Raw genomic sequence first — 24,195 nt, 5'->3', positions numbered from 1 at the left:
TTGTCTCAACACAGTACTTTATACTCAATACAGGAGATATGAAATAGCTTCCTAGTTAACTGCTAAAGAAATGGGCATATAGCAAGCTATGCTGGTGGTTCACTTGAGATTAAGGCAGCATTGTCAGGGACAATTCACTTCTAGGAGTTTATAAGAAGCAGGAGATACCTAATGAAAAAGAAACTTTAATTAGCAGCAAAGGCATCTATAGGATAAAATCACATTAAGTGAGAAAAAGACTACGTGGGTTTTCAGTCCTTATAACCAGTCCCAATAATAAAAGAATTAAGAATTAATTCTTTACGAGGATTCATTTCAAGAAAATGGTAGTATCTATTACCACCCAAAAAATGTTGAAGTCACAGCAAATAAGAATATATTAGATTTAAAGATCAGAAACTGAATTTTAATTCTGCTGCTGCCACTTGCTCTGGTTTTATGGTTTAAGCCTAGTCAGTTTCTCTCTCTGAACCTCGGATTTCTTTGGAAAACTTATTCATAGGCTTTTTCTGAGTTTTAAGTGAGATATACCGTATGCAAGTTTTAAAACTAAAAAATGCATACATGCATATTAATTCTTAGCATTAATTTGATTCTATTTTAAAAATCCATTATTAACTTGATTCTCCTATTTTAAAAATCCTTCAACATATTTCATTATTTCTTAAAAGATTTATTTATTTTAGAGAGAAAGCATGCACAAGCAGGGGCAGGTGCAGAGGGAAAGGGAGAAAAGCGGACTCCATGCTGACTGCACAGCCCCACTCAGGGCCATTCCCACGACCCCATACCACGACCCAAGCAGAAATCAAGAGTCGGATGCCCAACAGACTGAGCCACCCAGGCTCCCCACTTTAACATATTTTAGACAAGAAAAATATTTTACTGGATGACACCAGCTTTTCATCAAGCCATTTCTTAGGTATAAGTAGGCAGATTGTTTATATATGTGTAAACCCACACATTAAATCCAATTAGTCGTCTCTGTTCAAGACTTTAAAAATATTTACAATAATAAACCTACTACACCTCCTTGAGTTTAGCATCACTTCAGTAAACAGGTTGGCTGTTTGCATATGCCAACTCAGCAAAAGCGGAGTTTTCAGACAATATTCCTAAATGCCAGCCAATCTTCTCTCCAACATCTTGTCTCAGATTTCTGAAATCCCACTTAGACTGAGAGGAAAACCACTAGACCAGCAGGCAAGAATACTGGTACAAGCTACATAAGCCACCAGGCATTACATTCTCACAAGAATTTTTTTTTTTTAAGATTTTATTTATTATCAGAGAGAGAGAGGGGGGAGAGAGTGAGCACAGGCAGACGGAGGCAGAGGGAGAAGCAGGCTCCCTGCCAAGCAAGGAGCCCGATGTGGGACTTGATCCCAGGACGCATGGATCATGACCTGAGCCGAAGGCAGCTGCTTAACCAACTGAGCCACCCAGGCGTCCCACATTCTCACAAGAATTTTGGTAGACTTTTCTGTCTTGTATCCAAATTTTAACCTCTCTATTCGTAACTATGTGATCTACACACAGATAACTTATTTATAATTGGATTGCCTTCTTTTCCAGTAAAATGAGAACTATTAGAATTAAATTAGGCTGTTCTTAAGTTTTTTATATTGATTACATGTTATACAAATTCAGCTTATTTAATGTTCTCATTATAAGTAACTAGAAATGTATGTGGGAGTTACTGTAATCCTATACTTAATTTTGATTTTAAAAATTATTTCCAGAAAATTATAGCTCTCAACTTTTTCCAATTATAATATTTACTGGGGTTTAAAAATCATTTAATAATGGCTAATGCACTTCCTACCTTATATGCTAGCCTACAAATTATGATCTGAAATTAAAACTCTCAACTTCAAAACTGTAAGGCTTTGTCCATAGTCACCATAATAGATCATGGAGGGGAGGAATTACAGCTCATGCAAAAGAGGCTGGGCTTGGTGATCTGGGTCAGAGTTTTCATGCTTCTCTTTCAGGACCTAGTCTTTCACTCTCAGAAAAATTTCGGTAACCTGGTATTAAACTGCTTAAAATTCCATTTTGGTCATTGCCCTTGAAGTGTTCACAATCTACTGGGAGAGACAGCAAAGAAAATGAATGATTATTCTTCCCCAGTTGGTTTCTCCTCGTTAGATTCTGAATTAATTAAAGATAAGAGTCTAGTCTTATTTTTATACCTCCCAGTGCTCAACACAATACGTATCATATAGAGAATGCCCAGTGAATATCTGTTGAACTAAAAATGTCAGAAATTCACAGACCATATAGACTCTGAAACTTAGTATGTGGTAAGAAGTCAGAGCAAACACTCAAAACATAAGGATACATTTCTTTGAACAATATTTCAAAGAACTAAAAATTAGCCAGATAGAAGAGTCTGTTCCAGTCAGAGGGAATCATATGACCAATAAGAATGAAGAGCATGAAAATATGGCACTTTCAGGAAACAGAATAGAATGCAATAAAGCTGAGTGGGACAATGTGAGCATACCATATATGAATAATGAAAAAACTGGAAAGGCAAGCAGGGAGGCAGACTGACAGAGTTGAAGAGCTAAGGACTTAGAGTACATGTTGAAAAACATATAGGTTACAGAATTACTTGGTGTCTGCCTTTCATACACCAAAAAGAGGAGAGCTGAGAAAGAGGAAGAAGAGAAGGAAGTAGTAGTAGCAGTAGAAGGAGCAGCACTTACAACTTTAACATTTACTGAGCACTTACGTGCTGGAGAATATTGCAAACACTTCACACAATATTCATGCATTTAATCCCATTATTACTCTAAAAGTAGTTCCAAATATGCCTGTTTTGTAGACGAGGAATGGGGGCTGAAGTAGGTCTTGAAGACAGAACCGAGAAATAAGAGACCATATGAACAAAAGGCAGAAGATAAAAGGTATGGGAAATGTACAAACGAGGCTAGATGAACTAAGGCAGTCAGCTTGTCCCAGAGAATAGTAGCTAGAAAGTCTGACTCGGTCCAACTTATAAAAGGCCTTAAACAATAAAAAATTAAAAATTAAAAAAAAAAAAAAAAAAAAGGCCTTAAAAATAAGTCCCTAATTCTCAAGACACTAAGTCATCAAAGATTTAGTAAAGAAGAAGAAAGAAGAATGAAGGTGTCTGCCGGTCACATGGATAAATGATCTACCTATTAAGCAAGGATCTTATTCATCTCTATAGCTCTGATATCTAGCAAGGGACATATGCATAGATTAAGTCTATGAGTAAATCGTTCCTATGTTTATGTAACTGAGCATTTACTCTTGGATAAGTACTAGGTTTTAGAGATGGGATCCCTGCCCATTAGCCTATCAACCAAAATGTCCTACAGGGATCTAGAAATTAACATGTCTAGAGTTAAACTTATTATTTCCCTTTAATCCCCTCATATTCTCCTTAATCCTCTTCCTCCACTTTCAGTTCTAATTAATGCCATTATACCTTCCCTGTTACCCAAGACAGCATAATGTTTCAAAGAACAGGCTCCAGAATCAGAATGCCTAGGACCTAATCCTTGCCTACTCCTTTTAAAAGTCTCAGCTGAAATACATCCACCCCCAGATTTCCATGACTCCCCAGACTGGTTATGTGACTGCTCTGAAATCCCACAGTCCCTGTCAGATCTCTGATCAAACTAGACTACAGCTATTTGTATCTCTGTCTGTCTGTGCCATCAGACCAGAAGCCCTTAAAGGTCAGGAACCATACTGACTCATCTCTGGATCCATGATACTGTCCAGCAGAGGGACCAAGCAAGCAGGGAGGCTTCATAATAAGAAGTGCGACTCCAGGACCACTATCTTTGGGTTACTAGATGGATGGCAAATATCCTTAAAAGATGGAAAACACAGGGAAAGAAGAATTAGAAGAGGACAGAAATTAAAGGGTAATATAGGTTTTGTTTTGGACACAATCCGAAGGTGACTGCCGGTCACATGGATAAATGATCTACCTATTAGCAAGGATCTATCTTATTCATCTCTATAGTCCTGATATCTAGCAAAGGACAAATGCATAGATTAAGTATATGAGTAAATCGTTTCTATGTTCAATACCTCTAAGGCTTTCATATTGCCTAGAGAACAGAGTTGGGACTCACAAGGTAAATCCAAACTTTTACTATTTTCCAACACAAACTTTCAAAGTTTGCTTCCTCAATTATGCCTATTACCTTTCTTCTTCCTGCCCAAGTGCCTTATGAAATAAGAAATATGAACTGCTTCTCTTTTCATCTTCTGACTTCAAGATCTACCACAAGTTCCCATTTCCTTCAAGAAATCTTTCCAAACCACCTCGATTAAATAATGACCTCACAAAAGAACACTCCAAAAGACTTTATAATGGTCACAAGTTAATTCATGAAAGCCATCAAAGATTCAAAAGTCTTTCCAGAATCAAAGAAATATTATGCTATGTCCTACAGTTCCAGCATCCAGCTCATTATAATTCCTAAACAGGCAAACCATGAATATTCTACATCATATATGTAATCAATACATATCAATAAAATGTGGCAGTCCAAAGGAATTATATTCTTCCTCTCCAAAACACACACACACACACACACACACACACACAAAAGCAAAAGAGAAAAAGAAAAAGAAAAAGAAAAAGAAAAAAAAGTCTTGTTTGACAATTCAGAAGCTGGGAAATCTAGAGAATTACCTCCTTAAGTGTAAATAAAAGATCATCTTATGCAGATAATAGAGTTAACAGGTTCCTGGCCCTAAGAGTACTCTATTCCTCTCTTCTCAACCTTCTAATTATAAATTGTTTTTAAAATGCCTCAAAAGCCCACATTTCACATCTTCATCAGAGTTCCATCTCATACCCCGAACCAAGAAAAAAATAAAAATAAGAAAGAAGTCAAAACTCTTTACAAAGTCGAAAAAAGAAGAAAACAAATTTTTAGGTTGGCAGGCCAAAGCTGTTTCAATGCTAACTTCAAACCAATTGGGAAGAAAGAGCCTTGGTTATGTGAGTTGGCTATAGGAGAAGGGGGTAAAAGGAAGTTAAATAAGCTTCAAATAATTAAAAAAGATTGAGACTGGGTGACCGGAAATAGCCTGAAGGATACAGGCCCACTGAAAATGCCACATGAAGAAATAGAACCATTGTGTGACAGCTGGGAAACATGAAGATGGTAGTCTACACTAGTGTCCAGAACTCAAGTTTGTTTTTATTTTGTTTTGTTTTTTTTACAATTCATCTTTCCTCCCCTTCTCCCACAAGCAGTGCCTTTTGACTAGCAGCTGGGAAGTCTCATTTTAAGTGATCAGCATTCCTCTGACATTCTAAGAAGTTGGACTATTTGTTTCCATAGAAACAGCTTTGTCAGCTAACAGAAGATTCAGGCCAAGAATAGTGAAAAGAACTTACGTTATGCAAATTGGAAAAAACCGGTCTACTATCCTCTTAGTTTTTCTTCTCTGGTTTTTCACGGAACTCAGGCTAACTTTCTTACTCTGTAAAACAGAGGAGAGACAAGTATAAAGGTCTGCCGTATTTTTTAGAGGGAAAGAGTGAGAGAAAATGGGTAATTCAGTATGATACCTAACTGTTTGCAAATGGCTAGGATTTCTTGGTATGAAGTAGTAAAAATGTTAATCTCCTCCGATATTTATCTATTTATTAAAAATATTTTATTTATTTATTTGACAGAGAAAGAGACCACAAGTAGGCAGAGAGGCAGGCAGAGAGAGAGGAGGAAACAGATTCCTTGCTGAGCAGAGAGCCCGATGCGAGGCTCAATCCCAGCACCCTGAGATCATGACCTGAGCCGGAGGCAAAGGCCGCAGGCAAAGGCTTTAACCCACTGAGCCACCCAGGCACCCCAATCTCCTCCAGTATTTAATGGGCTTCAATTAAATTCAGTGTAAGTTACCTGAAATCAGTGAGGAAAAAGAAGCAAGCATAACTGGTAAGAACCTTTGCAGGCTTTTTTAAGATTTTATTTATTTATTTGAGAGAGAGATGAAGAGAGAACACAAGTAGGGAGAGCTGCAGGCAGAGGCAGAGGTTGAAGCAGGCTGTCCATTGAGCAGGGACCCTGACAAGGGGCTCAATCCCAGGACCCTGGGATCATGACCCAAGCAGAAGGTAGCAGCTTAACCAACTGAGCCACCCAGGTGCCCCTGCAGATTATTTTTAATGATACCTTTGAACTCTAGGTTAAGGGTCAAACAAAAATGCAGTTTATGTATTTTCTTAGTTTTAACTACAACCTCTGGACCAATTTTAAATATTATGAATAGCTTATGATGCTGAGAAAATGAGAAGGATCCAAAAAGATACAAAAGAATTTGACAGGAACCACAGTTAATTCAGAGGGGGAAATTGTGATGCTACACTAAGGAGAGGATCCTGCTGTCCTAACAGAGCTTACATTCCGTCAGAGTAACATAGTAAAGAACAAACATGATGACTTCAGATAAAGAGCTAGAGAGAAAGGGAAACTATAATAAACAGTGATGTTTGGAAGGGGCAGCATTAGATAAGAAGGCCAGGAAGGCCTATTTTAGGAGGTGATATTTGCATTGAGACCTAAATGACAAAAAAAAAAAGTCAGCTGTGGGAAGATCCAGAAATAAAGGTTGATGGGACAGAAAGTACATTTCTATACAGATACCACCAGGAATCTCAATTTCAATATATCCCAAACTGACCTCAACTTTCCTATTGTTGTTAATTATACCACTATCTTCAAGATCTTGATCTTTTTTAAGCCATATTATCTAGTACGTTGTTAAGATCTGTGGACTGTACAAAGTTTTTAGAATCTACTGAAGGGTGGCAAAATATGCCACCCCAAAATATCCCACTAGAAGATCACGTTCAGAAAATGAAAACGCATGCTAAAAAAAGGGAGAAATATTTGCAAAATATTTATGACCACTATAAAGACTCTTACAATTCATTAAATCAAAAAATCTAATTTTTTACAACAGGGCAAGAGCTTTGACCAATTTATGAAAGAAGATATACAAGTGACAGAAATGAACACTTGGAAAGATACTCAAATTAATTATTTTTTTTAAAAGGTTTTATTTATTTGAAAGAGAGAATGAGAGTGCAAGAGCGGGGAGAATGGGCAGAAGGAGAGGGAGAAGCAGATTCCCAACTGAGCAGGGAGCCTGATGTGGGGCTCCATCCCAGGACCGTGGGACTATGACCTGAGCCAAAGGCAGATGCTTAATCAACGAGCCACACCAAGGCATCCCTCAAAAAAATTATTTTTTAAAAGACTAATGTATATTCACATACATTGTGTATTTAAAACAAATCATGTATTCACACCATATAAAAAAACTCTACAAAATGAAAGAATGGCCCATTATACCATCTTCTTAAAGAAGAAACTTTAGCTATATCTAAAACTAAGTAAGTATGAATTACAACTCAAATACATTTGGGCTACTCATGTAAAGTATTTAGCTCAAAAGTTATTGCTGACTTTTTATTTGTAAATTCAGTGAGAAAAATGTCCCATTTGCTTATATTAAACACAAAGTTGAAGGTCTTTGCAGATATTCAAGACCACAAATTCACAGCAGGAATTGGTTAAAAGCCAAAGAGTAGTATCAAAGATATCAAGTGGTTGGTTACTTGGTTACTTTATCATCTCAACAACTTGGTAATAAAAGATTAAGTATGTCCAAAAGGTTAGTCAAGTTTTTGTAAAGGTACCAGGACAAAAGGTAATTTATAACATTTTCAAACTGACCAGAAAAGGATATTTAAATATGTGGTATAAAGTTACTTGTAATATGGCTTTCCAGTACATTGCTACCAATCAGGAATATATATGGCCTAGTTAGAGAATAAGAACAGTCTTGATAATGAACAGAGCCAGTGTAAGAGATAGACGATAAAGTGAGAGTTGACTCTGAATGCTAAGCTAAACTGTTTGAATTTTCTCCTGTAGGCAATGGGAAACTATGGGTTTCTGGGTTTAAAAAAAAGAACCAAAAATTGGCTTTTTAGAAAGTTGTATCTGCACTGTAACCAGAGTTGACCAGGGGGAAAGTGAGTAGAGCAGCCAGCCAATAGAGAGAATGTTTTAATACTTTATGCATTAGGAGGATAAAGGAAGTAGCAGAAGGAACGAAAAAGGGGTAACTTCAAATAATGGTTATTACAAAGGATGACTTGACAGGACTAGGAGACCAGTAGCCAAAGAGAATTCTAAAATATTGAGCATGACAACTGAAACTGAGAGAAATTATGGGCCCTTAAAATAGAAGAATTCAGAGAATAAGGTTTTTCTCTTTGGGAGGGAGAAGAGGCGGATGGGGAGAAGTGGAAAGATGATAAAATCCATTTTAAAGGGTAATTTTTAGCAGGCTATTACTGCGAGACAGGGAAACCAAAGAAAATAGGCTAGAAATAAAAATTAATAAGTAATTTACATATTCATGGCTTACATTTGTAAAGCTTTAAAGTTTCCATAATAAATTCAAGCACATTATCTCATTTGATCTCTCTCCAGATTCCCTGAAAGATAAGTAGGTTGGAAATCTCCATTTTCCAGAAAATACACAGACATTGCAGGATAAGTCACAGAGCTACAATGAACAGAAACTAAAATCCAGATCAGTGAACCCCTATGTGGATCCACAATACAATGTCAGCTACATTCCTGTAAGCTGAAACCACCCTGACTACACACTTCTTTAAAAAAATCACATAATTACATCATTCTTTTACTTTTAAAATGATTAGAATCCCACTTTTTTCTTCAACTGCTCCATAAAATGAGACAGTAATTAATTAATTTCACTTAGATATTAACAGACTACAAGTTTACTCTAACATCAGACTGCTAGCATACCATCTATTGCTCAAAGTTTCTAAATACTCAGCAGAGGAGAGGCAGTCAAGTGGAGAAATGGTAGAAATGCATGGAAATTCTAATTTGAAAACTGACACTAAGCTACATTTTAGTTTCCTAGTGACATTTAAAAAATGTTATTCTCTACTCTATTGTTCCAATTTCAGTATGTGCTGCCAAACCGAGCCACATGTCCTACCTTGACAAACTGTTTTTAATAATATTTATTTATACCTTGAAAAATGAATAGCATAAAAATAAAACAGACAAGACAGACTAATCTTGTCAGATAAATTAGCTATCCCTCAGGGTCAAATATAAGTACTGCAAATCATAACTGTAATACCCCTAAATATGTTAATAATTAATTATACCAACCCGCATAAAATATCCCTCCATTATATCTTACATATACCCCTAGCTTCTCATACCACTATCTTAACATCATATTATCTCTCTCATGGGTTTTTCTATGAACTTCAAGTCACCCCAATCTTGGTCTAGATCTAGTTGCCACTCACTTTACACAGATGACCCTTGAAATAACATGGGGGTAAAGAGTTACTACTAACAGCCTACTGTTGACAGGAAGCCTTACTGATAATATAAACAGTTGATAAACACACATTTTGTATGATACATGTATCATATACTCTGACCTTACAATAAAGTAAGCCAGAGAAAAGAAAATGTTACTAAGAAAATCATAAAGAGAAGAAAATACATTTATAGGACTGTACTGTATTTACAGGGGGGAAAAATCCCACATATGAGTGGACCCAGGCAGTTCTGTGTTGTCCAAGGGTCAACTGTACTGCTGAATAAATTTTCCTGAAGCACACCTATTACCATGAATGTCTCTTTTTAAAAGTTTTTGTTGCCTTTCCCTTTCCTTAAGCTACTGTTTACCATGGGTTTACTATGTACCATTCATCCACTGTGCTAAGCACCTAGTGTGCATCATCTCATTTAACCCTCACAACCATCTCCTTGATGAATTTTCTAATTACCTTAGTAAAAGACACTAACTTGCCCAATGTCAAAAGCTAAATGGTACAGCTGGGCCTCAAACTGAGTTCTGATTGACTGCAGGGTCCTTTAACAACTTCTGGAAAACCCATTTCAAGTTCCATAGCCTGTCATTCAAATGGCTACCCCTGAATTAGTACTAGAATATTTTTCCCTTGTTTCTCCCTCCCTTATCTTCCAAATCAAACTTCTAGCTATTTCTAATACAAGCCCTGCACTTTCCCAAGTCCACAGCTTTGACATACTTGTTTTCTTATACCCAGAAATAAAAATCCTTCCTGTTCAATTCTTTATCTATTAAAATTTCCCTCTAACATTAAGAGTCTTACAAAATCTTCCTTACTCCTGCCGACTCCATCCACAACCTACACTTCTAGGGTACTTAATCTATGTCCCTGCTGTAGCATTTATTTATACATTTCCTTCTCCCCATAAGTTATATTTCCCTTTTTAGTTAAATCACTAATATATCCCCATACATTCTGGTAGAAAAATCAACATACTCTTTACTATACATATTCAAATAAATCAGGTAATGTATCAGTTTCTTCCTTCCTTTCTTTCTTTCTTTTTCTTTTTTTTTTTTTAAAGTTCCATCCTTCTGGAGTCCTCCATTCTCTAGCTCTAAGCTGGATATTTTCTTTGTGCCCAGATTCACTCGTCTTTTTTCCATTTGCTCCAGGCCTAAGAATGTTGACCTCCACAGACTGCATTATTCCTGTTTTCTTATCTTCTAACTTCCAGTGGGCTTGGCTAGGGAGAAGTGACTATTGGGAAGGCAGTGAGAGGACTGGGTTCTTCATCCCCCCAAGCTTCTTCCTGTGATTTGGTAGAGGTTAGGTTCCTCTAAGGCCACAGTTTCCACTAGGTGGCTCCCCTCCTAAGGTAGTAACTGATAAATTCCAGTAACTATCCCCTTCCTTTCCCATTCAGGCCTAGGCTTAGCGGGTATCCGGCTGTTGCTAACCCAGAGATGTTTCTCAGTTCCCTTATCTCAACTCACTCACATTTTTGCAAACAGTCCCTTCATTAAACTCTCTCCTATTGCTCGGGTTGATTTTACCATCTGTTTTCTGCATGGGATCGGTCAAAAACATGCTCCAATCTGAATTGATTCTCTAAATCATCTTCATTCACTCATCTTTACCCTAAGAAATTCTCCTCACCTCTTTCCCCTTCATCTATTCCCTTCTCCTTGAGAGACCTCCAAATGTCCTAAGAAAGTGTACATGGGGGTAAATTTTTTAAGACCTTGATTTACTTGGTACCAGAGCAGATTATTACATCTTTGAGTTCTTCTTTTGCATCCTCACCCTCAACCTTAATTCTTCACAGCTTCTCAGGACTTCTGGGTCTGGCTTTCTGTTGTTCTCCCCAAGAAAATATTTATAGTAAATAAAAGTAGCATAAACATGTAAAAATATTTATCTTGGTATAAGGTTTCTGTGTGTCTGTGTGAGGACCAATCCTGTCCCATGCTGGAGACAACAAAGGAAAACAGGCATTATGTACTGCTGCCTCTATAAACCAGGACAACAATATGAAGAACAATTCTGCAAAGTCTACCAAAAATTTAAAATAAACATTTGATCTATCAGTTTTTTTTCTAGAAATTTATCCTACAAAGTGTCTTTGGAACAACGCATGGTAATCTATGTTTTCACCTGCAAATTTAACAAAATCTAAAAGCCTATCAAGTATTTCCATGCAAATTTATCACTCTAATTGAGATGTGCGTCAGTGTAAAATACACTCTAGATTTCAAAGACTTTATACAGAAAAAAAAGAATGTAACACTTCTCATTATTTTTAATGTATGTGGAAATGGTAATATTTTATACATTATGTTAAATAAAATATACCATTAAATAAATATCAACTATTTCTTTTAAAATTTTTAATGTGGCTGCTAAAGTTGAAGCTCTGTATGAGCTGACATGGAACAAAAGCAAGTGAATAAAGATAGCTTCAGAATGGTGTTTATATATCATATCACTTTTACAAATGCACATAAAGGGTATTTACAAAGTTATTAGCAAAAAATCTAAAAGAATATGCACAATACTGTCTTCACTTAATATCTCTGAAAAAGGAAAGATAACAGAACTCTCAGGTTTTGCACTTATGTACTATTTGAGTATCTTACAAAATGTTGACCAAAATAAATGTGTTACTTTTAAAATCTGGAGGAAAAACACAAAGATATTACCTCTTTGAAAGGAAAAAAAGACCACAGAAACTTTAAATTATAGCTACCTTCTATAAAAATTAGCAGCAGCAACAAAGGGCTTTCAAGAGTTCTAGAATCTTTTCACAAAAAGAAGTAACCAAAATATTATCCCCACAGTTCTAAACAAGTTCACAAATAATACAACAATAAAGAATTCCATAAAAAAAATTCTTAAAGCACTTTAGGAATCATTAGGAGCATGACTCTTTCATACTCGAAACTTCCTCTACCACACAACGAATATATTACATCTTTAATTTAAAAATGAGAGGAAACCAGTTTACCATAAGAATAAGAGCAATAATTATACGAAAAATTTCAAAAGGGACTACCTATACTTTAAAATTTAAAAGTCAGGTTCATAATTTTGATAGCATTGATTCTTTCATCATGTTAATAACGCACAATGACAAACTCTCAAAAAATCCCAATTAACTAGACTCACATGACTGTTACTTTGGTTTCTTGATACCTATTTCTATGCCTCTTCCATATAGTTTCTCCATCCCTTCTAATCCTGGGTGTCAATCCTTAGTCAATTACTTTCCCTGAAACATATACCATGACTTTTAGGTCTGTAAAAACACTGTAAGAGATTCCAACTTTTGACCTCAAGTGATTTACAGCTTACTAGAAAAAAAAATATGTTCTAAAGGTCAGCAAATTAGTAGATGATTACCTCTACCTAGATGGCTTGTTGGTATGCAATTCAACTGGCCATAAAAAAAAAAAATGAGAGAACAGTTTGCCTTGTCCTTAAAAAACTGCCTAATATTAAGCAAATTTGATAATAAATATTTGTATCTACTGCTATCTACAAATTAGACTAAAGAAAGAACAATGGAGAGTATTTTCAGGACCAGGAGTAGGGTTTTATCATCACAACAGGAAAGAAGAATCTAAAAAAGAAGACTTATGATACAAACGTCACCAAGTTTAGAATCCACTGAACTTTCAATAATGTGCTTTGCTATGGAGGGCATGAATAATGTTCTGACTTTGACCAGATAGTATTAGAAGGCAAGAAAACATAAAGGGAATGTTACACAACAAGAGAAACAAGAACAAAAGGTCAATTTTAAAGATTACTGTACTGCAAATCCTGGAGCTAAAAAGGGTTACTAATGTACACTTTCATTCAATAATATGAGTACCCACTTGGTAAAAAATCTTGGATAGTCACTGATAATAAAAAGACTGCTAAGGCAGAGTTTTTATCCTTAAGAACTTAAAAATCTAGAACGGAAATCAGATAAGCAAATAAACAAGACCCCTATATACTGCAATGCTATTTGATAAGTGCTGTACTCCAACTGCAGAAAATGCTACAAGAACTACCTGCAAAGTAAGTGCATCCTAAGAAAACCTGTATAAATGGGAAAGAATATAAGAGACAGATATGAAAGGCATCCATCACACAACAGGAAAAAATGTAAGCAAAATATTAAGACAAGCACATCAATATTTGCAAAATTAGACAAATGCTTTATTTAAATATAAGACTTTAAATTATGGTAATGAAACTCAATTCTATCAATGCCTATTTAAAAATGTGTAGCAAAAATGACCTAGTGAAAAACACTTTAGAATGACTGAGTCAGTAAGAGAAACTGATAAAACCAAGTAAAACTTGGGACACTTAGGTGGTTCAGTCAGTTAAGCACCCATCTTCAGCTCAGATGACGATCCCTGAGTCCAGGATCCCAGAGTCCAGCATCAGGCTCTTAACTCAGCAGGGAGCCTGCTTCTCCCTCCACCTGCCGCTCCCCCTGCTCGTGCTCTCTCTGACAAATAAATAAAATCATAAAAAAAAAAGAAAAGTGAAACCTAATCTCACTACATATGTAAGCTGCTTAAGGCAACATTATTTCCCCCACTGACTTTCACTGTTATTTCAGAGATGAAAAGAACTTTATTTCAACACACAGTAAAATTCTTCATTACTGACTCAGTCTATAACACCTGACTGACACAATTCCTATAAAATTGCTTAATCAGATTATTGATAATCACACAATTAACCCAAAATATATTAAAATATAACTTACTAAAATGCAGTTCACTGCTATTCTATGTGAATGTCACGAACTAGGCTTATATTCCACCTACCTCTTATCTAACATTTATGGAGTGCTTAATACACACCAAGGCACTATGCTAACCTCCCCTCCTTTTTTTTTTTTTAAGTAGGCTCCACACCCAGCATGGAGCCCAACTAGGGGCTTGAACTCAAGACCCTGAGATCAAGACCTGAGCCGAGATCAAGAGTCAGAAGCTTATCTAAGTCACCTGTGCTAACCATTCTTGATATGGCATCTCAGTTAATCCTCAAAATAAGGTTCTGAAGGGGATCACAATATGCCACTCCAAAATGTGACACTTTGACATAAAGATTTTCTTGAGCTAAAGGCAATTAAGAAACAGCAGACAGAGGGACGGGGCGGGGGGGGGGGGGGGGGCAGGAACTCTGGCCTCTCCCCTTATCCAGCTAAAAATTTTGCAGGGCATAAGTTTTCTTTTGCAAAGGTACCAGGAAGAGGACACTTAATCCTGGGAGGTTACTCTCATCAATGGAGAAGGCACCAACTTAAATCTGTACAACAAATCTTACAAAAATAAATTTTATCTTCCTTTAGTTTCCCCACATACTTACCTTCCCACAATTTACATCCCCTAAAGGTCTAAATGTCTTTTCCTCTGCCTTGTCACCTCTCCACAATTTATTGCTCAGTCTCACTGCTTCTTTGGGTCAATTCTTTTCTATGAAGGTCTCCAAATGCACAGTTAGTAATAGGTCATTTTTCTTGCTAATCTTTGTCTCAGTGAACCTAGGAGGATAGAAAAAGTTTTTTTCCACCTCTATATCTTTCTGAATCAGGCACTAATACAATCCCCATTCTGCAAATACAGAGTCAGACTTTGATAAGTTAAGGTGCCCAGAGTCACACTCAAGGCAAGAAGGGATTGCCTCATAAATCTGACTCTACAGCCTGAGTACTTAATCCACACAAGGACTATAATTGCACTGTAATGCCTGTCAGTAAAGACCCCAGGAAAAGCAAAAAAAAAAAAAAGCCATTAGCAAATTTATCCATTAGCATCTATACCTTTATAGAGAAGTCAATCAAGAACCCGTGAAAGTTAGACCCACTCAATTAAACACATTTATGGCTGACATAGGATAAAAGGAATTGTGTTTTGAATCTCAAATTCTATCACATTATAGGGGGTGACTAGTTTAGAGCAGTCTCTAGTATTAAGCTCACAAGCAAAGCTAAAGTTTAAACAAGTAAATGATAAAAGTGCAAATTGGGACAAGCATCTACTCTGGGTCATTTTAAGCAGTGAGATACTAAGATAAAGACAACACCTCCTATCCTTAAGGAGCTTGCAATTTACAGATTCAAGATTATTCACTTTAATTCAAGTATGTCTTAAACACTAAATCAGAAGCAGCTTTCCTCCAAAAGTTTTCATTTTACCAAAAAGACACTGTTAAAACAAGCCTTATGATAGGCTAAAATATAGGCAAAGTAGAAAAATCCAAGGGCGCTGGAGTCATATAAACTGAATTCAAATCCTTGCTATCACTTGCAATAAGACTCTGGATAAAACAGTTAATCTCTCTGAGCCTGTTTCCTCACTTGTAAAAGGGAGAATATGGATAAAAACCTTACAGTGCTGCAGTTAATATTTAAAATATATACAAAGGACATATACTATATAACACATTAAGAGACAGAGCAAGGAATACTGTTATAGTAACAGTAGGGGAAAGCAGAAAATACTGTGATTTAGTCAAATCACTTACTACTCTTACCATAAAGTTTAAGTGTAAAAGGAGAAGCTATAAATATGTAAATGGCTAAGATATATACAGCACACTGTCCCTTCAAGATGCCTACAAAGAATTATCAAAATTTCCTTTCATAAATTCATATATTGATTACTTTTAAAGTGAATCATTTTGAAAAACATCTGCAGGTAACTTGTATAATCCTTAGATGAATCACATGTAATCTTAGTTCAAATTTTGAAAATTAATCAGTGTAAGTCTCCATATTAACATAAGAATTCCACATGATTATCTCAATACATGTAGAAAATGCATTTGACAAAATTCAACATCTACTCATGATAAAAATCCTAGGCAATACCTTGGAGGAAACTTCCTTAACCTGATTTAGAGAATCTATGAAATTACCTACAGCTAAGATCACATTTATAATTTTTTAAAAATATATGTTTGTTTTAGAGAAAGCGAGCAAATGAGTGTGGGGGCAGCGGGGGAGAAAGAGAGAATCTCAAGTAGATTACCCACACAGCAGGGACCCCCAGGGCAGGTCTCAATCTCAGGACACTGAGATCATGACCCAAGCTGAAATCAAGAGTTGGACGCTTAAAGGACTGAGCCACCCAGGTGCCCCAGCTAACATATTTAAAGGTGAGAGACTAAATGTTTTCCCTTTTAAGACTGCAAACAAGGCAAAGATGTATCATTTCATTACTCTATTCAAACATTTCACCAGAATGTGAGATGTGCAGTAAGTGTAATAAATCAAGAAAAGAAAAAAGCATATACATTAGAAAGAAACAATTATTTATTCACAGAGAGGTCTACTTAGAAAATCCTAAGAAATCTACCCCCCCCCCCCCAAAACTCCCTAGAACTAATAAATAAGTTTGGTAAAAACCGAGGATACAAAGTCACTACAAAAGAAATCAACTGTAATTCCATAAACTAGCAGTGATCAATTATAAACTCACTTTTTAAAAAAGATTTTATTTATTTGACAGAGTGCGTGTGCACAAGCAGGAGGAGCAGCAGGCAGACGGAAAGGGAGAAGCAGGCTCCCTGCTCTGTGGGGATACAGGGCTCCATCCCAGGACTTGGGGGATCATGACCTGAGCCAAAGGAAGATGCTTAACCGACTAAGACACCCAGGTGCCCCAAAACCCACTTTTTTTTTTTTAAAGACTGCTTATAATAGGACCAAAAAACTGAATTACTTAGGTATAGATTCAATAAAATAGTTGCAGGATCTATATGCTGATAACTATGAAACACTCATGAAAGGAAGCAAAGACCTAAATAAGTGGAGAAAAATACTATTTCATAGACTGGAAAACTCAACTTTGTTAAAATGTCAATTACCCTCAAATTGACCTAATGATTAAACTCAATCCTAATCAAAACCCTAGCAGATTTTTTTGTGGATATCGAGCTAATCCTAACATTTATATGGAAAGTCAAAAGAACTAAAATAGCTACAGTAATTTTTTGAAAAGAATAAAGTTGGGAGAACTCACATTACCTGATTTCCAGACTCTAAAACTACAGCAGTCAAGACACTGATAATGGCAAAAGAGAAGGATTTCAACTAAACACAAGAGTCTAGAAACAGACCCAGAAAAATGTAGCAAAATGGTGTTTGATGGGGACACAAAGGCAATGCCATGGAGAAAGGAGAGTCTTTTCAACAAATGGTCATGGAACAACTGGACAAATAAATGAAACTCGACCCAAAATTCTCTTTATATAAAAATTAACTTAAAATGAAACACAGATCTAAATGTAAAATATAAAACTCTAATACTTGTAAAAGAAAACATAGGAGAAACCTCTGTAACTTGGATTAGACAAAAACTGCTTATATACAATGTCAAAAGATCCATAAAAAAAATACAGATACTTTGGACTTCATCAAAATCTAAAACCTCTATACTTCAAAAACCACTGTTAGGAGGATGTAAAAAGGCAAGCAACAGACTGGAGAAAATCTTTGTAAATCACCTGGTGAACAAAGGACTAGGAAAAACTCTCAAAACTAGACATTTAGAAAATTCAGTTTTAAAATGGAGAAAAGATTTCCCTTCACCAAAGAAGATACACAGATGGCAGATAAGCATATGAAAAGATACTCAACACCATCAGTAATGAGAAAATGCAAATAAAAACCATAGTGAGAAACTGCTACAAATCTATCAAAATGTAAAACAAAAAAAAATGACCACACAAAGTGATGAGGATGTAAAGTAACTGCAACATTCTTCACACACTGCTGGTAGGAATACAAAACAGTTCAGCCTCTTTGGAAAACAGTTTGCTGTTTTAACAAATTACCACAAACTTAGCTATTTAAAAACAACACAAATTTATTATTTTACTCTTTGTACATTAAAAATCTGACCTACGTCTCTCTGGGCTAAAATCATGATGTTAGCAGAGCTGCGTTCTCTTTTGGAGGCTCCAAATGTTAATCCACTTCCTAGCCTTTTCCAGCTTCTAGAGACCACCACATGCCTTAGCTTACAGCTCTTCTCCCCATCCTCAAAACCAGGAACTCTTCATCTCTCTGGAGTGGCTTCTGTTGTTAGATCTTTTTTCCCTAGTCTACTACTTCTTCTCTCTTTCTCTTTTAAGGACATTGGATTACTACTGTGGGTAAACCAGCATACTCTCCCTATTTTAAAGTCAACTGATTAACTGCCACTTTAATTTGTCTTTGCTATAACCTAGTTTATTCGTAGGTCCAAGGGATTAGGATATTTTTATGGGCCCTTATACTGCCTACCACAGACCATTTTTTAAGTAAACCTACACTTACCATATAACCCAGAAAGGAGGACTTATGTTCACACAAAAACCTGTTCCCAGAGATTTATAGCAACAGCAACTTTTTCAGAGTTAATTTTTTTTTAATTTAAAAACTAACTCAGCTTTCCTTCAACTGGTGAACAAACTGTGGGACATCCCTACAATGGAATACTACATTCAGCAGTAAAACAGAAGGAACTGCTGATATGCTCACAACATGAATACTCAACTGTATTATGCTAAATGAAAGAAACCAGACTCAAAAGGCTAAATACTGAATGATTCCATTTATAAGATAGTCTAGAAAAGAGAGACTACAGGGAAAGACAGTAGATCACTAATTGCCAAGGATTACAGGTGATGGAGGGAAGGGTTGATTACAGAACAAAGAGCAGCTGCTTAAGGGAATTTTATAGGTGCTGAACCTAATGGTTGTCAGTGGTTATTAAAATAAGAGAGAAACGAAAAGAAAGAAAATGAAAAGAATCAATCCTGCTAGATAAATACAGGATTTTGAGAAGAATAATTTATTGGTTTATCTAATAACAGTATACAGTGAAAAGAGCACCGTACTTGGAATCTGGAGACACGTATTTTAGCATTTAGTTCCCACTCTGCCACTAAAAAGCAGTCAAACTATGGGCTACTTAACTCTACAGACCTCACTTCCTTTTCCTGGAAAATGAAGAGGTTAAGCTATACAACACTACGATTACTTCCTAACTCAGGAATCCCATGATTCAATAAATATATAGTCAAATATTATATGTAAAGAACCTATGTTGAGAAATTATTTCTCCCAGACACCCTGCAATCAGAAACTATCAGAGAAATAGAGCATCTTAGTATACTGATACATAAAATGGATCAAATTTCTTGTTATGTTTGTGTTGAACTTTTAAATCAATATCATAAGTCAGAAAGAGCATAAAAACACCTAAACCCAGCATAGGTCACCTTCAAGTAAAACTCTTCCATTTCAATATTCTTTTTTTTTTTTTTGGTCAGAGAGAGAGAACACAGGCAGAGGCAGAGGGAGAAGAGCAGGCTTCCCGCTGAGCAAGGAGCCCGACGCGGGACTCGATCCCAGTACACCGAGACCATGACCTGAGCCAAAGGCAGCCGCTCAACCAACTGAGCCACCCAGGCGTCCCCCATTTCAATATTCTTTTTTTTTTTTTTTTTTTTTTTTTTTTTGACAGAGAGAAATCACAAGTAGACTGAGAGGCAGGCACAGAGAGAGAGAGAGAGAGAGGCAGGCTCCCTGCCGAGCAGAGAGCCCGATGCGGGACTCGATCCCAGGACCCTGAGATCATGACCTGAGCCGAAGGCAGCGGCTTAACCCACTGAGCCACCCAGGCGCCCCCCATTTCAATATTCTAAAGCAAGTTAATATTATAATGAGTCTATCTTTACTTGTCAAGTTCAGGTGTGTCTAGTCAAAAGTCATTTAAATACATGGTAAAATCTACCTGGTCCTTCTTAGCAAAGATAACAATGAACTGCTTTTCATATTTTTGCCTGTTTCATCTATAAAGATCTTACATTATAATTTAATAGCTTCAGCCTACTACAATTTAAAGAGCCTTTTAAGACTTCACATGCCATGTCCACAGGGAACTAGTAAAAAACCAGTAGTTCATAATCCAAAAAAGCTTACTTAACAATTTCATTACCACCAATACTTAAACTTCAAAGGCACCAATAACCACATGTCATTTGTTCCTATTGCAGAATTTAATAGGTTATTAACTTCTGGTATAATCCAAAGGCATAATTAGGATACCACCATTAAAGCATGAAATCACTTTTTAAAAAATCAGAAACATTAACACCTTTTACCTTGCCAGGAAAATAAAAATTTCCAAAGTCCCGTTTCACAGGATTTCCAAATCTAAATTCTCACAATTCTAAAGGAGTACGGGACAAAACACACACTGTATGCTACTTCTTAAAACCTCTCAGCTATCAGATTTTAATTTTAGCGTCAACTGCCAAGAAAAACCTTCCTACCGAAACCTAAATTCGGCACACATTACTGTAAGCCAATCAACTAAACAGAAGGTGAGTTATTATTATTAGGAAGTTACATAATTTGCGCCAAACATTGTTTTTAAAGCGTCTTCCCTTAAATGAGGATTACAATAATTTACAGGCTTCAAAGTTCACCTTGCAAACTTCAAGTAAGTTATCAGAAACCATTAAGGTTAGGTTTTTCTTTAAAAGTGGACACAAGGAAGTAGGAACTGTTTATTCGTTTAAAGGACGCAATAAGCACCGAATACCAGGAGCTGAGTCAGGCAGAGGAACGCTGACTACATTCCGTCTCCCAAAGGAAAGTGTTCGTCCCACCGATTTCCCCCGCCGGGCCTTAGAGGGAGTCCCGGGAGTTGTGAACCCGGGTGCGGGGGAAGCAGAGGGCAAGGAAGTCCCTGGCTCGTCCCCCGTCACTCGGGCCCGGCTGGCGGCAGCCCCCGCTAAGGTGGTCCCAACGCCAAGGCAGAGGGAGCGGGCGGGGCCGGGCAGCGTCCCCCGCCGAGGGACAAAGGTTGGGCTCACGCCCTCTGCGACCAGCCGCGGCTCCCGCCGTCCGGGGCAGCCAGCGGAGCAGCCCCCCATCCCGCTCGGGCCGAGAGCGCGGCGTGTGGGGGAGGGGACGAGCCCCGCCGCCCCTCCCCCCCACGCGCTCCCCGGGACCTGTTGATTAAGATCTCCACACAGACGACGCAGGTCTGCCTCTTACCTCTGCGCCACCGCGGGCCGCCGATCCTCCCGCTCCGGCCGCTCCCACACACTGAACAAACGACAGCTCCCCTGCGGCACTTAAAATACCGGATAAAGAATCCAGAAACTCCCGATTCCCCACCTCACAAGCCTTAGACCCCGCCTCCGCCCCACCGCCAGTCGCCGCCGTCGCCGCCGCCAGCGGCTCACTCCACCTCGAGACCGCGCGAGACCGGCCCCCGCGGCCGCCGCGAGACCGCGCACGCGCCCCCGGGACGCTGGCGCAGCGGGCGCGCCTATCCCAGCTCCTTCTGGGCGCGCCCCGCCCGCTGCTAGGCCGAGAGGCTGGCGCGGCTCGCCCAATCCCGCGCCGGCGTGGAGAGAGGGCCCACTCATTGGTCTCCTCCGCAGCCCCAGCGGCGGGTCGCGCGCACTCGCGCACCTCTGAGTGAGGCTGGAACGGCTTCGTGCTCGCCCGCGCAGGGGCTGTGTGCGGACGTGAGGTCTCCCCGAGACGCAGTCCGAGGCGGGCTGCTGTCGGGAGAGCCCTTGACCTTCCTCTCCCTCGAGGTCCGTCAGTTCCTGAAGAAAATCTGATGTCCTGTGAGGCACGTCACACAATCTAACATTTGTTTAAAAAAGAACCACGACACTCGCTTTCTGTCTCTCAAATAAATAAAATCTTTATTAAAAAAAAAAAAAAAAAGAACCACGACGTAATAAAACACCTGGATGTGTATAAGGTCCCCGCAGGATTCTCTGCTACCGCAGAAGGTAGCAGCTAGGATGGAGTTCTGAAAGCCAGAAAGGAAGGATGCCAAGGGCCGCAGCAGTTTCACAAAACTTAGTGACCTGGGCCAACTCCTCCACGAGTTTTTCCTTAGTACAGAGTTTCTCAATCTCAGGGCCACCGACATTTGGGCCAGATAATTTGTTGTGGGGGCTGTTCTGTACGTTGTCAGATGTTTAGCAGCATCCCTGGGCTCTACTTGTTGGATGCCAAGAGCACCACTACCCCCATTGGTGACCATCAAAATATCTCTAGACAACGGCAAAGGTCCCCTGGGTGGCAAAAATCACCTTCTGTTAAGAACCACTGACCTGGAGCGCCTGGGTGGATCAGGCCAGGCTCAGGTCATGATCCCAGAGTCTTAGGATGGAGTCCCTTATCTGGCTCCCTGCTCAGAGGGAGGCTGTTTCTCCCTCTCCCTCGCTTACTGCTCCCTCTGCTTGTGCTCTTGCTCGCTCACTCTCTCTCTCAAATAAATAAAATCTTGGGCCAGGGGTGGGGGTGGGGGAGAAGAAGAAAAGGCCTCTTTAAAAAGATAGTCACTATTTACCAATAAATTCCAATTGCTTGGCCCCAAGCAGTTTTGCAAAAAGCCCCACCCAAATGAACCCTCCAGCTACCTAGACTTGCTTCCCCAGCTGCTCGGACTCCTCTGTCACAGGACCCCACCCTAATAAAATGATGATCACTATCTGTATGAAATGGCAGCTACTGATCACAAAATATGTGGAAATGCCTTTGTAAAATGTTATACAAATACTACTTTTAATTCCTAAAGCTATTTTCATTTTTTTTAAGATTTTATTTATTGACAGAGAGAGAAAGACAGCAAGAGAGGGAACACAGCAGGAGGAGTGGGAGAGGGAGAAGCAGGCTCCCCTGAGCAAGGGCTCCATCCCAGACTCTGAGATCATGACCTGAGTCCAAGGCAGCCACCAAACAACTAAGCCACCCAGGCACCCTGAGACATTTTCATTTTAAAAGAAGATAGATCCAATGGCAGATAGAAAATCTATTCTCTGTGGGGCGCCTGAGTGGCTCAGTTGGTTAAGCGACAGCCTTCATCTCAGGTCATGATCCCAGAGTCCTGGGATCGAGTCCCACATCTGGCTCCCTGCTCCTTGGAGAGTCTGCTTCTCCCTCTGACTTTCTCCCCTCTCATGTTCTCTTTCACTCTCTCTCTCTCAAATAAATAAATAAATAAATAATTTAAAAAAAAAAAAGAAAATCTATTCTCTGCTAAATAGAGACATTCCCCAAATCCTCAAATCATTCAATTTACTGATCTCGTATACAAAAAATGAAAGCTGGAAGAGTGGAAGATACAGAAACTGGAGGCAAGGTGATTAGATTTGAGATAGAGTTTTGAAGATTACTAGTTCTGTGATCTGATGATAACCATGGGATGCATGACAGGTTTCCTGGGCCTAAATTCTCTCATCTGTAATATAAGGAGTTAACTACCTCTTGTTGTTGTTGTTATTTGCTAGTAGCCTCTGCATATGGAATCTAACATAGATCGTTTAGGGGGGTCAAAAAAAATACAATATTCATCCTCAAATAGAATGAAGTGGTATTCTGTGATTTAAAACATCCAAAGAGAGTTATTCATTCTTGGCACAAGTCAGTTTACCCACTGAGTCACTCTGGCAAATTTGTAACTAAGTATTTTGGGTGAGTAGTAAAAGCCAAACTGTCAAGTGTATAGTAGAAAAGTCAAGTGTATAGTAGAGAGCAACCAGAGTTAAATATCCTTCTGCCTCCCTCATTTTGGCACCTGCTTAACCCACTCTTTACCAACAATCTCTATTATATGTTTATATAATATAATGTTATACCAATGTTATACCATTTTATTTTATTCAAGGCTTGGGGAAATATATTAACATTTCATTTCAGCCATTTGCAACAGGTCTGAAATCTCAGTTTTCAAGATTCTACCACTCACTATTTTTTTTTTTAAGATTTTATT

At 38.2% G+C, this 24,195-nt stretch overlaps 1 protein-coding gene across 4 annotated transcripts in view; it reads right to left on the bottom strand.

The window, feature by feature from the left end:
• The window catches only part of PALS1 (protein associated with LIN7 1, MAGUK p55 family member), a 75,421-nt gene extending 53,768 nt beyond the window's left edge, over positions 1-21,653 (bottom strand). The window contains exons 1-2 of one of the 4 annotated variants that reach the window (XM_059373428.1): positions 21,453-21,653; positions 5,402-5,487 (exon numbers count right to left, since the gene is read on the bottom strand). The gene's annotated coding sequence lies outside the window, so the exon portion shown is untranslated. The remainder of the gene's footprint in view (positions 1-5,401; positions 5,488-21,452) is intronic. The other 3 variants (XM_059373431.1, XM_059373430.1, XM_059373432.1) reach the window with 3 other exon arrangements.
• Between the last annotated feature and the right edge of the window lie 2,542 nt (positions 21,654-24,195).

Source organism: Mustela nigripes, chromosome 13 (genome assembly GCF_022355385.1).
Source record: "Mustela nigripes isolate SB6536 chromosome 13, MUSNIG.SB6536, whole genome shotgun sequence".
NCBI classification, from domain to species: Eukaryota; Metazoa; Chordata; class Mammalia; order Carnivora; family Mustelidae; genus Mustela; species Mustela nigripes.
The sequence above is the reverse complement of the archived record's forward strand: the minus strand, read 5'-3'. Positions and strand labels throughout refer to the sequence as shown.